Raw genomic sequence first — 15,048 nt, 5'->3', positions numbered from 1 at the left:
GTAGGAAGATTTTGAGTTAGGATAGGGCAGGACTTTCATATAGACATTACCTTTGGCTTTATTCCTGAATTGCATGTTTCGTGTTGGTGTAAAGTCTGTGTGCGAGATTCGATAGAAAACATGAGAATAATTTAAGAAAAACCAATTGGCAAGGTAAATCAGCAAGTATATTAACAGTGTAATACACAGCTGAAAGCATTTAATATCAGATCAATACATCATATATACATGTGTTCATATCTATTGTGTTACACAAGTCATGTACTTAGGGCTGCTACTCAAAAGGTCGGACCAAGGTCACAGCATGTATCCACATCACAAACAGTATCTCACAGATTACAAGATATAGACAAAGTTTACCTTACTGTGAAATCAAAGCAATATTAAATAGAGAGATGTAGATATGTATATTTTACCAGTTGTACAGAATGTCATTTATCCTCAGTTTGACAGTAATTACAAACACATATAACTAAACAACAGTATTTGATCAGCCACAGAATCATTTATAATCTATTCACAGTAAACACACGCATGCCACTCAACCAGCATCATATCCTGTTCTGATGTTAATCAGAGCAAGTTCTACTGCACAACATAACAATTACAATCAGCTGATTGGCTAATTATATGGCTAATTGATCCGAAAGCAGGAAGCTGTAACTTAAGTGACAACATTTTGGTTTTATGTATTATTTGACAGATCCATAGTGGGGTAAAGCTACCACGTAATCATAGCTAGTGTTTATTTACACTGGCAAGAAATGACGGAATGTGGAATTAAGTTGTTGCAATTGTCATAACTGGCGTGTGGAACACATAACATGTAGTTAGGGGTGGCCTGGAAGCCTGGTGCTCCTGTAACAAGGTGTTCCCTAAATGCGATTATGTGCTGATGAAAAACACACAAATCACAAGTTTCTAGTCCCAGGTTAAAAAAAATTCTCCGTCATTTTAAATGATACATGCTTTTTAAAAGGTCAGAATATATTCCATGTCAATTTAGCTCTGAGCTGCTGTTTTTTCTTAACAGCATCTGTACCTGTGCCTGTTGTAATCAGTCTATAGTCATAAAATGACAGGTTCTGTAGATCAGAAATAAGTTACAATAGAACAATCAAACTGGTTCAGGAGTCCCAAGAATATAGTAAATGTTGGAAAGCAATAGTTCAAAGTCCTTACACTGCTAAGAGTACATGGTGAAAAAGTAAACCAGATACTTTGTAGGAAATGGACTTTTTGTAGGTAGAATTCTTGTCTGTTGGAAACATTTTGACATTAAGGATCAGAAGGAAACGAAAAAAATAGAATCAGAATATCAGTGTTTATGTAAAACTCTGCTTGACACCAAATGATGCAAGTCATGATATCTAAACACAGTCTGAAGTGTCCTAACCTCAGTCTGAAGTGTCCTAACCTCAGTCTGAAGTGTCCTAACCTCAGTCAGGGATGTCCTAACCTCAGTCAGGAATGTTCTAACCTCAGTCAGGAATGTCCTAACCTCAGTCTGAAGTGTCCTAACCTCAGTCAGGAATGTCCTTACCTCAGTCAGGAATGTCCTAACTTCAGTCTAAGAGTGTTCTAACTTCGGTCTAAGAGTGTTAGTCTAAGAGTGTTCTAACTTCAGTCTAAGAGTGTTCTAACTTCAGTCTAAGAGTGTTCTAACTTCAGTTTGGAATGTTTTCACTTCTACCTTGAGAGGCCTAATCTTTGCCTAGAGCATCCAACCCCCAGTCTGGAGTGTCCTAACCTTAGCCTAGAGCATCCTTTTCTTGGCTAGATTATCCTAACCTTAGCCTAGAGCATCCTAACCTCTGTCTTGAGTGTCCTAACTTCTGCCTTGAACATCCTTTTCTTGGCTAGATTATCCTAACCTCAGCCTAGAGCATCCTAACCTCTGTCTTGAGTGTCCTAACCTCTGCCTTGAACATCCTTTTCTTGGCTGGAATATCATCATAACATCAGCTAGGTCTGTTGACCTTGAGATTGACCTCTATGTTGATGATTTTATGTCTTCATATTACTGATTGGTTTTACTTTAATATTGTCAACAAGACAAACACAAGTAATACAACATATCTTAAGTGTATTTATTAAACAACAGTTATAAATATTCACAAAGAAATCTCCTGATAAAAATCAATGACAAAGTAAACAGATTAACTGAAGTGATAAAAATACCACCATGAAAGCAAATAGATCAGAAAGTCGTAAACAAATGATTCAGGACAGACATATCTCCTTGTCATTGCAAAAATGTTCAAAGACAGAATATTTGCTTTGAAAAGAGAAAAATGACTCCCCTTGTTAACACCAGTGAAGAGGCACAGGTGGAAAATATGTGGCCTTATAACCTCTAACCAAAGATAAAGCAATGTCATGGAAGAGCAAACCTGATCTGGAAAACCTGATTGTGCTATATAATTGTTTGTCACTCTAGTAAATACCAGCATCAGTATACCTTACATACAAGAAAACTCCACAGTACTATTACTTATACCATACAATACTAGTCCTTCATCACCAACTGTTACCAAGTATATTTAGTTAACTTTAATTTCATTACATAACATAGGTGTTTAACCATCAATTACCTCACATAGTTAGATCATATGCGTGTTTAAACCCAATTAAGTCATAGAATTAAATCACAAAGATGTTTAACTATAAATTAGTTTATATAGTTACATCACATGGTGTTACACCAAAAAATCAATAAATCTACACAATTACATCACGTGGGTACTTAATTATCAATTACATGTTCCTTATATATAGTAACACCACATGGTGTTTCACTATTGATTAACTTTTATAATGACATCACATGTGAGTTTTACTACCTATTAGCTTATATGGTTTCATCGTATGATGACATATATTGGGCACACTTGATAATAACCCAGGAGCCAGATATATTGGAAACACTAGATAATAACCCAGGAGCCGGATATATTGGAAACACTAGATAATAACCCAGGAGCCAGATATATTGGAAACACTAGATAATAACCCAGGAGCCCGATATATTGGGCACACTTGATAATAACCCAGGAGTCAGATATATTGGAAACACTAGATAATAACCCAGGAGCCAGATATATTGAAAACATTGGATAATAACCCAGGAGCCAGATATATTGGAAAGAGTGGATAATAACCCAGGAGTCAGATATATTGGAAACACTAGATAATAACCCAGGAGCCAGATATATTGGAAAGAGTGGATAATAACCCAGGAGCCAGATATATTGAAAACATTGGATAATAACCCAGGAGCCAGATATATTGAAAACACTGGATAATAACCCAGGAGCCAGATATATTGGAAACACTGGATAATAACCCAGGAGCCAGATATATTGGAAACACTGGATAATAACCCAGGAGCCAGATATATTGGGCACACTTGATAATAACCCAGGAGCCAGATATATTGGAAACACTGGATAATAACCCAGGAGCCAGATATATTGGAAACACTGGATAATTACTCAAGAACCAGATAAATTTGTTACACTTGAAACTTACCCAAGAACCAGATGCATTGGATACACCAAGTTATTAGTAATTATGAAGGAACCCATTTACCAGATATATTTGGTACACTGCATATGAAAGTATTCAAGAACCAGATATATATATTCCTTGAGCTGTGTGTAAAGGATACAGTGTTAAGGTGTGGATGGCTTGGTACTGTGGGGTTGCCTGCCTATACCTACACCTGTGTATAAAGGATACAGTGTTAAGGTGTGGATGGCTTGGTACTGTGGGGTTGCCTGCCTATACCTTGACCTGTATATAAAGGATACAGTGTTAAGGTGTGGATGGCTTGGTACTGTGGGGTTGGCTGTCTATACCTTGACCTGTATATAAAGGATACAGTGTTAAGGTGTGGATGGCTTGGTACTGTGGGGTTGCCTGCCTATACCTTGACCTGTATATAAAGGATACAGTGTTAAGGTGTGGATGGCTTGGTACTGTGGGGTTGGCTGTCTATACCTTGACCTGTATATAAAGGATACAGTGTTAAGGTGTGGATGGCTTGGTACTGTGGGGTTGCCTGCCTATACCTTGACCTGTATATAAAGGATACAGTGTTAAGGTGTGGATGGCTTGGTACTGTGGGGTTGGCTGCCTGTACCTGTGTATATAAGGATACAGTGTTAAGGTGTGGATGGCTTGGTACTGTGGGGTTGCCTGCCTATACCTTGACCTGTATATAAAGGATACAGTGTTAAGGTGTGGATGGCTTGGTACTGTGGGGTTGCCTGCCTATACCTACACCTGTGTATAAAGGATACCTTGACCTGTGTATATAAGGATACAGTGTTAAGGTGTGGATACCTTGACCTGTGTATAAAGGATACAGTGTTAAGGTGTGGATGGCTTGGTATTGTGGTGTTGGCTGCCCATACCTTGACCTCATATTAATTTCTATACTGCTGGGTGAGGAACCTGATACTTTAATAGAGTTCTCTTGTCACTTGTTGTTCAGGCTTATCTCTAGGATGACTTCCAATACGTGTGTGCTTAAGAATGCAGAGGCCCATTTAGGATCTATAATCAATTTCATGGCTGTAATCAAACAACCATATGATGCTACCTGCTCTGAAATATTTGTACCTCACATAAAAATTACTCAACTGGTAGAAAACAACAAGGACTTCATATCTAATTGGTGAGTGGCATTAGATGCCTATTGATTTACTGCCACAAAAAAATTAATACTTCATTATATTTAATGACAAAAACCAAAGGTCTTCCTTGCTATCTTCAGGACATAATCATCTGAAAAATATCACCATTGTAGCAACATTACATGTAATATGTATGTTAAATATTGTGTTTTCTAGGTTATGTAAGGATTTCTTGTTAACCAAAAGGCTAGGAGTAATGATTTTTGGTTGATAAGTTCCTGGAATAAAGCTCAACAAACTCATAGGAAAAAGAGTGACATTGGACAATGTACCAGCAAACTGGAGTAGAAATATTAAAACCATCAAACAACTCTTCTCATTAAACTTAAACACTAGAATGAAACCCAAAAATGGGTATTAAAAAAGTCATCCTTTTTTATATTCAAGGTCACAGGGGCAAATTTTCTTCTTATTAACCAAAAGACATAAAACCTTTATATTTAACTGATAGGTTCCTGGGAGAAAGCAAGACAACATTCCTGAAAAGACATGATATAGACTTTGCACATTTAAAGTTCTTCTGATTGACTTTAAGGCCTAGAGTCGTGATATTCAGCTGGAAGGTTCTTGGATTAAGCATGAAAAAGCTTCAGAAAAGAACTTATTTTAATGTATAGTCAAAGTACGAAGTGATAAACCTGGAACTCCTCAAATTCCATGTCATGTGCGACACACTTTTCTAGGTCGATATTATGTATGAGACACTTCTAAAACTCAATTATTTGTATGTTCTTATGGCATTTAATGTTAAAAGAGCAGGTGGTTGAAAAGAACACTCGACAACACTTCAGCAATATTGTATTGTCATTTAAGATTCCTTGTTCTTATATCTGCCTACAGAACTTTAACAACGTAATCAAAGTTACTCATCTGCACATATCAGAAAGTTATTACAACATTTATTACGGAGGAAGTTGTCAAGCTGCATACTGTATGGATCTTCTCTATCAGTAAAAACAGGTCTCACAAGCCATCACTGGTGACAAAATCTATTTGCTGGCATTATAAAGCATGGCATTTACTAAAGCAGTCAAGCAAGAGAAAAAGTCCTCTCCGGAGACTTTTCAATCGTAGTCATACGTCAGAGAGAGGTTAAAATACCTTTGAAATCTACAGCCAAGACCACATGATCATTTATAGAAGCACAAGTTTCATCAGAATTGCTCTTTGCTCAAGACAGCTTATATTAGAACTGTCTGGAGAAAATTCATATCATTTTAGTGAAAGATGTATATTAGTGAAACAATGCCAGGTTAAAAGACACCTGAACCTGCAGAAAGTGATTACTAAAAGTAACAACAATAAAACACATCAATAAAAATCACTGGAGAACTAGAAGTCCCTTCATTACAACATGTCATCCCTAAACTGCCACTGTTCTAAATAATGACACAGATAAAAGAGTGTTTAGAGGACAGGAAGACAGATAAATGCGATAGAGTGACAAATAGACATAGTAACAGACTGTAGGTAGAGAGTCAGGTAGTGTCAGTTCTTCCTTGTCTGACCAACAACCATTACAACCTCCAGACAAACATTGCACTGCCACATTGTGAAATATTGATGAGACATCAGTCGAACATGGATAAGTCTCGTCCTGATGTTTATGAGATGTATCAGGAACAGGGTCACGCTGCACATGGCCTGTGGAGTCTCTTCATGGCTGCTGATATGTGACCCTCAAATCCCTCCCTCCAGGACCTTCTCATGAGACAAAGAACAAGACCTGTCAAAACCTCTCCTCATAGACCATGTTTGGAGGTAGCTATACTACAATATCTGTCAAATCAATCAATCAGTGAATTTATCTGACCCTAATCATGAGACATCAAATAACAGGTTTTCATTCGCTGAACGGAAGACAACCTTACCAAAACATTAGAGAATTATAAAACTGAAAATGTGGCAGCTGTCAAAACAGATTTTGACAGTTTTTTCAGGATATATATTTTGTCCAGGGTCATATCTGGTATTCGGATGATATAAAAGGACTTTGATATGATCAGAAAGTCAAATTGATAACGTATCAGAAGTATATGTACTTTCCTCCATTTGTCAGTACAATGATTGAGAGAAATATTTGTTGATGAAGGCTACGTAATCTGTACACACATACACACATCACTTTGGAATTCACCCTTCACATAACTTTTATATCCAGAACATTAGTTGGTAAACTTGTTGAAAAATTTAGTAATGAAAGTCTGGCAATCGTCCTTTCTCCTCCCACACATTTACACCCCTAAGGTGTCCTTCTCCCTTTTCCTCATCCCCCTTCCATTCTTCCCCCTTCCATTTTTGATTCAATGGCCATTTCTCCCTTCCTCTTTGCTTCTTTCTCTGCCAATCATTTCAAACCTCTTTCCTTGTCTTGTCCTTAATTCTTATGAAATTTCTTTATCACCATACTTTTCCTTCTTTTCTGCAGTGATTTTCTTTCCATCCATCAACTTTCCCTCCTACTCCTCCTCCTCTTTTCCTACTCATCCTCTTCCCTTCTCCTCATCTGTCATCTCTCCTTCCAACTCACATTATCTCCTCCTCCTCTCCTTCCTCTTCCTCCCCCTCTCCTCCTCCTCTCCTTCCTCTTCCTCCCCCTCTCCTCCTCCTCTCCTTCCTCTTCCTCCCCCCTCTCCTCCTCCCCCTCCTCTATCCAAAGTTTCTATGACCTGAATCAGTACTGAGAAATTGACAGACATCTGGGCTTCTTATACTTTCCCTGCATAACTTGGACAGATGGTGATCGCAATTAGTAGCATGAATCACACACAGGCTGGCTTAAAATTCAACTAATTCTGTGTTTAATGCATTGTAAATCTCCTGTTAGTTACACACATACAAAGGCATTGTAGCTGACTAAGATGATGAGCCCAGTGTTTTTGTCGCAAACACATCAGGGATCTCTGACATGGCCTGCTCTAACAAGGGTGTTTGTCAGGTGTGAACAGGAGCTCTGACATCAAAACGTCCCCAATATCACATTTTGTTTTGATGAAATGATAAAGACTACTGAAAATGAAATTTGGTTGATTGTTGCAAAAAACAATTTCAACTTGAGAGATTGAATCACCTACATACAATGATCACACTTTTGATATTTTGGATGTTTTTGAAATAATTCTATAAACTTAAGTACAAAGGAACTTTTTGCAAAAATTTTCATTATCATAACACAATAAATTGATTTCTATGTCAAATTCTACCTTAAAAACTTATTTATGTCATTTTATAAAATCTGTATCACTTTAAGTACATTTGTTCTCTGGTGACAATATAAAACACTTTCTTCCTGGTTACTACCAGTGTTGCGTGAGTTGACAGTTATGTAAGGCATCACTAAGACATTGTAACACTGTTGTATGGGGCTGATGTAATGGGTCAGAACTGATGATCCAGCATTTATAACAGGAAACATCTGTAGCCTCAGTTCCCATCTACAGACAGTGTTGTGTGATGAAGCAGACTTTTATCATGACAATTAAATTGACACACCAGCTTGTATTGGATTGTCCAGCTTGATACCCCCACTGAAGGCCTCACTGCCAGCTAGATCAGTCTACTATTTACACAAATATCCAATAAAACCTGATATGATGCCCCTACCAGGGCCCCTGGTGAGGCTATCAGGAGATCAGAGTGGTATACTAGTTATCAAGTCATGTACACAAAAATCAATACATTTACTAAATGTTTATACTTGCTTCTCATATGAACAGGTATTTATCCATTAGCAGCACTACAACCCAGTGACCCTAAGTTTACTACAAGCTGTATACTTACCTATGGCTATTGTTGTGTGTGGAGGTTCTCTAGGGAGCAGGTGAATAAGGACATCCAACTTATTACCTTCATAATGTGTAAACCTCACCATATCAGACGCTCCCACAAAAAAGTCAAATAGTGTGAAAAGGACACAAAAATGTCCTAGATAATACCTCTATAATGCATAAACCTGTCTATACCAGACACCTCCATATGAAGGTCAAATGGTGATAGAATGGAGACAGACATCTCCAAGATGATACTTCTATAATGTGTAAACCTGTCTATACCAGACACCTCCATATTAAGGTCAAATGGTGATAGAATGGAGACAGACATCTCCAAGATGATACGTCTATAATGTGTAAACCTGTCTATACCAGACACCTCCATATTAAGGTCAAATGGTGATAGAATGGAGACAGACATCTCCAAGATGATACGCCTATAATGTGTAAACCTGTCTATACCAGACACCTCCATATTAAGGTCAAATGGTGATAGAATGGAGACAGACATCTCCAAGATGATACTTCTATAATGTGTAAACCTGTCTATACCAGACACCTCCATATTAAGGTCAAATGGTGATAGAATGGAGACAGACATCTCCAAGATGATACGTCTATAATGTGTAAACCTGTCTATACCAGACACCTCCATATTAAGGTCAAATGGTGATAGAATGGAGACAGACATCTCCAAGATGATACGTCTATAATGTGTAAACCTGTCTATACCAGACACCTCCATATTAAGGTCAAATGGTGATAGAATGGAGACAGACATCTCCAAGATGATACTTCTATAATGTGTAAACCTGTCTATACCAGACACCTCCATATTAAGGTCAAATGGTGATAGAATGGAGACAGACATCTCCAAGATGATACGTCTATAATGTGTAAACCTGTCTATACCAGACACCTCCATATTAGGGTCAAATGGTGATAGAATGGAGACAGACATCTCCAAGATGATACTTCTATAATGTGTAAACCTGTCTATACCAGACACCTCCATATTAAGGTCAAATGGTGATAGAATGGAGACAGACATCTCCAAGATGATACGTCTATAATGCATGGATCTCTCATTAATTACTAGACAACTTCATTGTAAGGACAAATGGTGATGGAAGGGTGACTGACATCTGCAAAAGCATACCTCTGTAATATGCGAATTGCTATATATACTAGACACTTCCACTTTCAGGACAGAACATTTAAATCTCTTTACACCAAACACCAACATCATATTATTATATTATAATCAATGATTGTTGAATAACCTTATATAATGTTATTCACTAGCACAATTAAGAAACTACCAACATGGTCTATAAACCTCTCTATACTGAACACCTCCATTATACACACTACCTTACAGGATGTACCTACTGGGTATGGAACTCGTACCTTTGTTTATAATAAGCTGAGAACAGCTTACATGTGTTGAAGTATTTCTAAAACTGATAAAAAAATATCTGTATGAACAATAGTGATGGAAGTTAACTCCCTCACACATAAAGTATGCAGTTTAAGTCCAATCACAGCTTATATACCAATACTGCATTTGATGTTGAAGTGCAGGAGTTATCTTTCCTGTCTCAAGAGAAAATAGGGAGTGGGGGGGCAGGCAAGAACCCAGATATCCACTATCCTTGTCATGGAGACCAGGATTTGGTGTACAATCATAACTCCCTAAGGTGCCATCGCATGTCTCGGCCCAGACGTCATCTATTACTGTGTAGTTATGTACCAGTAGTGGAATTGCATGGAGAAGTGTAATTTGAGATGTGCTTAATAGCCAGATCTCGTTCTTTATTTATTTAATTTCGTTGTTACAACAATGGTTACGTAAAAAAATAGGGGCAGCAGCAACATGACTTGTTTACCAGAGAAAAACTAATTTAGCCACAGGTAGTGTGGCTTCTCAGCCCATATATCGACAATCAATGGAAATATGGCTTCATCAATGAATTAATGATTAACACAGCTACGCAACATTGCACTTGTAGAGATAATGGCCACCAAAGGTATCTTGTCATTACATGTATTATGAATGTCTCCAGAAGATATAAATCTAAGTTAAGTGCCTTCATGGAAACTTAGCACAAAAACCCTGTATAGTAGTAAGTAGCTAGGCTGTGCATATTTAATGTGAATTGATAACATATAGGATAGTGAAGGTATCAGGTACCATATCTATGACATCAAGACATACACATTATTAAGTGTAACACTTGAGAGCTTTATGTGTTTGTTTTACGTAAATCAGTAATATTCAATTTACAGCTACGTGGTGTGCAAGCATTACAACGCTGTTACGTCAATGGCTGACACTGAAGGAGATAAAAATCCAACACTGTGATAGCAGACTAAAGTTCTGGCAACACAAAAATAAACTAGAGGTCTAATAATGACTCACGTTTGTTATACAAATGTAGATGAAAAATTATTTTAACAGTCTTCAATGTATAAATACTCCAGTGCCATTTCCTTTTTTTTTTTTTTTTTACTACAAGTTTTTAAATTGTTATCTCCCCTTTCATTCCGTTCAGAATGTCCCACTAACCCAATTAATCTGTGATGTATAATACAAGTTCAGATGTCATATTAATTATTTCTTAATCCTTTACCTTCCAACTTGTCTTACAGGTTTACAGGAAATAGTTCTCCCAATATCTACAGAGCAATCACATGTGAAATGTATCTCCATCACACACCAGCTAAACATAATTGTCTACACTCCTCTTTCCACAATCCTTTTCTTTCTTTAATGCATTTTGATCTGTCAGTTTACTAATATTTTTTTCTATGAATATTATTTTTCATGATATAAATGGTAAAAGTTTTCCATTAAAAGGCCGTAATAATGCGATAAATACTTCAATCTAGACATCATGACCTTCATACAACTTTCATTATCCTAAGTGTCAGCGGACAATTATAGATGATGACATTGCTCTTAATATAGAATATATCAGACATATACCAGTAGATGTCAACCAAACACTAACTCATAGTCCCTTTAACTTCCGGTCTACATTTGTGCGGTCATCCCTGTACAGAGAAAGTCTAAACTGTACATATTAACAAATTCAGAAATATAAATTATTTAGATAAATCAAAATACTATTATCTATATCAGGATAAATCAAAATACTATTAACTATATCAGGATAAATTAAAATACTATTATCTATAACTAGATAAACTATATCCGTCAATTAATATAAAGATTGTTCATTAAAACCCTAAGTAAATTGTGAGTAAAATAAACAGTAGGTAAACATGAGATAAGATATAAACTGAAAAGTACACACCAAGTTGTAAATTATCATTGTAGATAAAATATCAATTTCACAGAAAAAGTATGAATTTTGTAGATATGATATAAATTGTGCAAGTAAAGCATAAATTTAGTCAATGTATAAACGTTGCAGATCATTCAATACAAACTATGTAGATAAATCAAATCTTCGTAGATAATTATGAATTTTTTTATACATGAAGTATAATCTTAGTGAATGAATGAAAAAAAATTAAGGTAAGAATTTTGCTGATGTAGTATTTTTATCTAAAGTATAAATACATACTTTGCAGATAAATATAAATTTTGTAGATATATTATTAGATTGTATATATCAAGTGTAAACTTCATAGATAAAGTATAAATATATAAAGTGTAAACTTTATAGATTAAGAATGGATACATTAAGTGTAAACTTTATAGATAAAGTATAAACTGTGTGTTGACGTAGCAAGATTTATTCATAAAAAAGTTTGATCGGTTCGTAGATGAGTTACATCTGTGTGACAACATGACAGGATCAAGTACCATCAGGCACACCAATACAGGTCATTTACAAACCTGTTTACTCACTAATCTCAGTTAGCTGTAGAATACTAATATGTACAGCTTTCTGCTCACGGCTACCAACACTGCAGATTATTCCAAGTAAGTAATATCTCAGTAATTCAAGTACAAATGTGACATATGTAACAGGCGCTCACAGAATGACAAATCCATTTCTTTACAACAGGTTTGAAGTTTTTTTCACAAGGTTGCTATGAAATGCTTTATAACACATCTTGTATTGATTTTGTTATCAAAGGATAAGGGTGCATATCAAGTGCTTATCCAAGTATGTTTGTTAAACAATGTAACAGATTTCATAAAAATCAATTTCATTCATATTAACTGAGTGACATATCGTGTTATTGTGTTTGTAGTTCCCAGACATCCCTCTGTCCTCCATAACTAGTCCTTTAATTTTGTACTTCAGCTGTCTTCAAAGCTTTTATCATTATTAAATTTTGTCATTCTTTCCATGTAAACTGAGTTGTAAGCCTGGATAAATTATGTCCTACTATTCAGAATTGTTTAATTGGAAAAATAAATTGTCCTTTTATCTTGGTTCACTGTCAAATCATCATTGGATTCAAACGGCATGAATGTCACCAGCTACTACAAGACCCTGCTTCAAATTGAGCCTGGCTGTTCATGGGGTAATGAACCCAACAAACAAATCCATATGATATATAGACTAAGGTAGAACAAGAAAACACTAAATTCTAGAAACGATAATGAATATTTTTACAGACATGGTAAAGTAAAGATTATCTTGAACTTGCATAGCCTGGGTTACATTGTGTACCCTAGTGCAAAGGATCATCACACAGTTTCATTGTTGTGTATGTCCCTTTTCCATACATCTGAAGTTGACCTCCTGAAGGTCATCTAATTATAGCCCAGTTCATAAACCTCAACTTTTGACCCTTATCAATCAATGGAACAGAGGGATAAAGAAAGAGTAACAATGCCTCTACCTGGCCATCACCCCTGTCCGAGTAAGGATGACCACGACTTTATAGTACCATAGACTAACAAATGAAGTTTTCTTATGTTGTGTCATTACAGATAAAATCAGTAAGACTTTTACTATTATTGAAAATGGTGAGGTATTAATTCTTACCTGGAGTTGATAACTCCACCCCTACCCAATATATTACCCTGCAAGGGACAGTGTAAACAATGTGTTTGTAGTGTTGTATGATAATTCAAATAATCATCCATCTTGTGTAGAAATTAGACAATTTTAAGACTTTATGCATTTTTGTTTTCAAAATTCCTAAAATTGCTCTGGTCTAACACACTGTTCAAATAACTTTGGTAAATACTGGGAAGTAAATGTATGATGCCACAGGGCTTCAAACTTTTGCTCTAATCAGCATGGAACAAGTACAAATGTCTGCATTGCCTATCCCTGTGTTTAGTTGTAACAAAAAGGAGGGGAATGATGGAGTATGTCAATTACAGCCTAAGAACAGTTCTAGCCTAAAATATAAATACACGCTGGTAAAAATGTCACATTCCAGGACACATTAAGAGAGCATTAGTACCCTGTGTAAACACATTGACAGGATTTTCCCCACAACTGTTTAGCTCCTCCACATGAATTGCCCCCTCCCCACTAATGCGTACTGATGTACCAAAGCATGCCTAACATCAGGTCACCACAACACATCAAGTAAGAAATCTTGTAGCGCTAGCTGCTAATATTGACACAGAAGGCTTCATAAAGACAACCTTTACATATCAATTAGCCAGTCATCTCAGCTGATTTATTAGTGACGGTAGTTAAGTGACAGCTAAAACTGCAGTAGTTGTCATTTTAGTATGGAAATGAGGCCTGAATCTGTGCTAACTATTATTATAGTGTGTATATATCTCTAATAAAAGGCCATGTCTTCGTTCACGCATGATACAGTAATAATAGTCACAGTTAGCCATGTCAAACAGGTGACGAGCGCTTTTTAATTAATATCATAAGTAGCTCATTCAAAAATCACAATAACAGGTAAGAAGACAAGACAGGTAGGCCTCAAGGTTTATATATTATGTTATAAAACATATAATTAATTTATGTACCAACTTGTAAATGTCTTACATATCAGAAAGATTTTGCAAACCTCAAACGGGTTTTTGTAACAGTGTACTTGGTGTGACAATTCACCACTATATGGTGTATGATTTTGATGTCCTGAGTATCTCATAATAATGGACCCTGATTAGGATCTACAGAGGTCAGCTATCAAAGCCCACTAGTCACCATAATAAGGACACCATATCATCGTTAGGAAGATATATGGCTTTTTATATATCTGTCTATTTCCACCTACATATACATGTATATACATATGTACATAGAACATCTCAGAAGTTAAAAAATGTAACTCTAGAATATCTTGCAAACTTTGTGGAGAAAAAACGAGAACATCACGTGTAACATAACCTAAGTGATTATTCAGTAAATTATCTCTTAACAAAAATGATGTATGTAACAGTTTTGTAACAGAAAAATAATATTCAAGCTTTCGGAATCATTTAATGGTCCCAAATGAAATAACACTCATTTAATGAATAAAAACCATGATATGTTTTGAAGCCTAAATTGTAGCAGGGATGTATCATTGTGTTAAAAAGGTCTCACACAAAAGGTCTGGTGCTGTTGGAATTGAACTCCACATATTTCTAAAAGAGATAGGCTTTGCACCAATTAGGAGGCTATCTGCTGGGT

This window comes from Ylistrum balloti, unplaced genomic scaffold (assembly GCF_031769215.1).
Source record: "Ylistrum balloti isolate Yb309-2 unplaced genomic scaffold, AGI_CSIRO_Ybal_v1 Utg370568, whole genome shotgun sequence".
Classification (NCBI taxonomy): Eukaryota; Metazoa; Mollusca; class Bivalvia; order Pectinida; family Pectinidae; genus Ylistrum; species Ylistrum balloti.
This window is presented reverse-complemented; position numbering follows the sequence as displayed.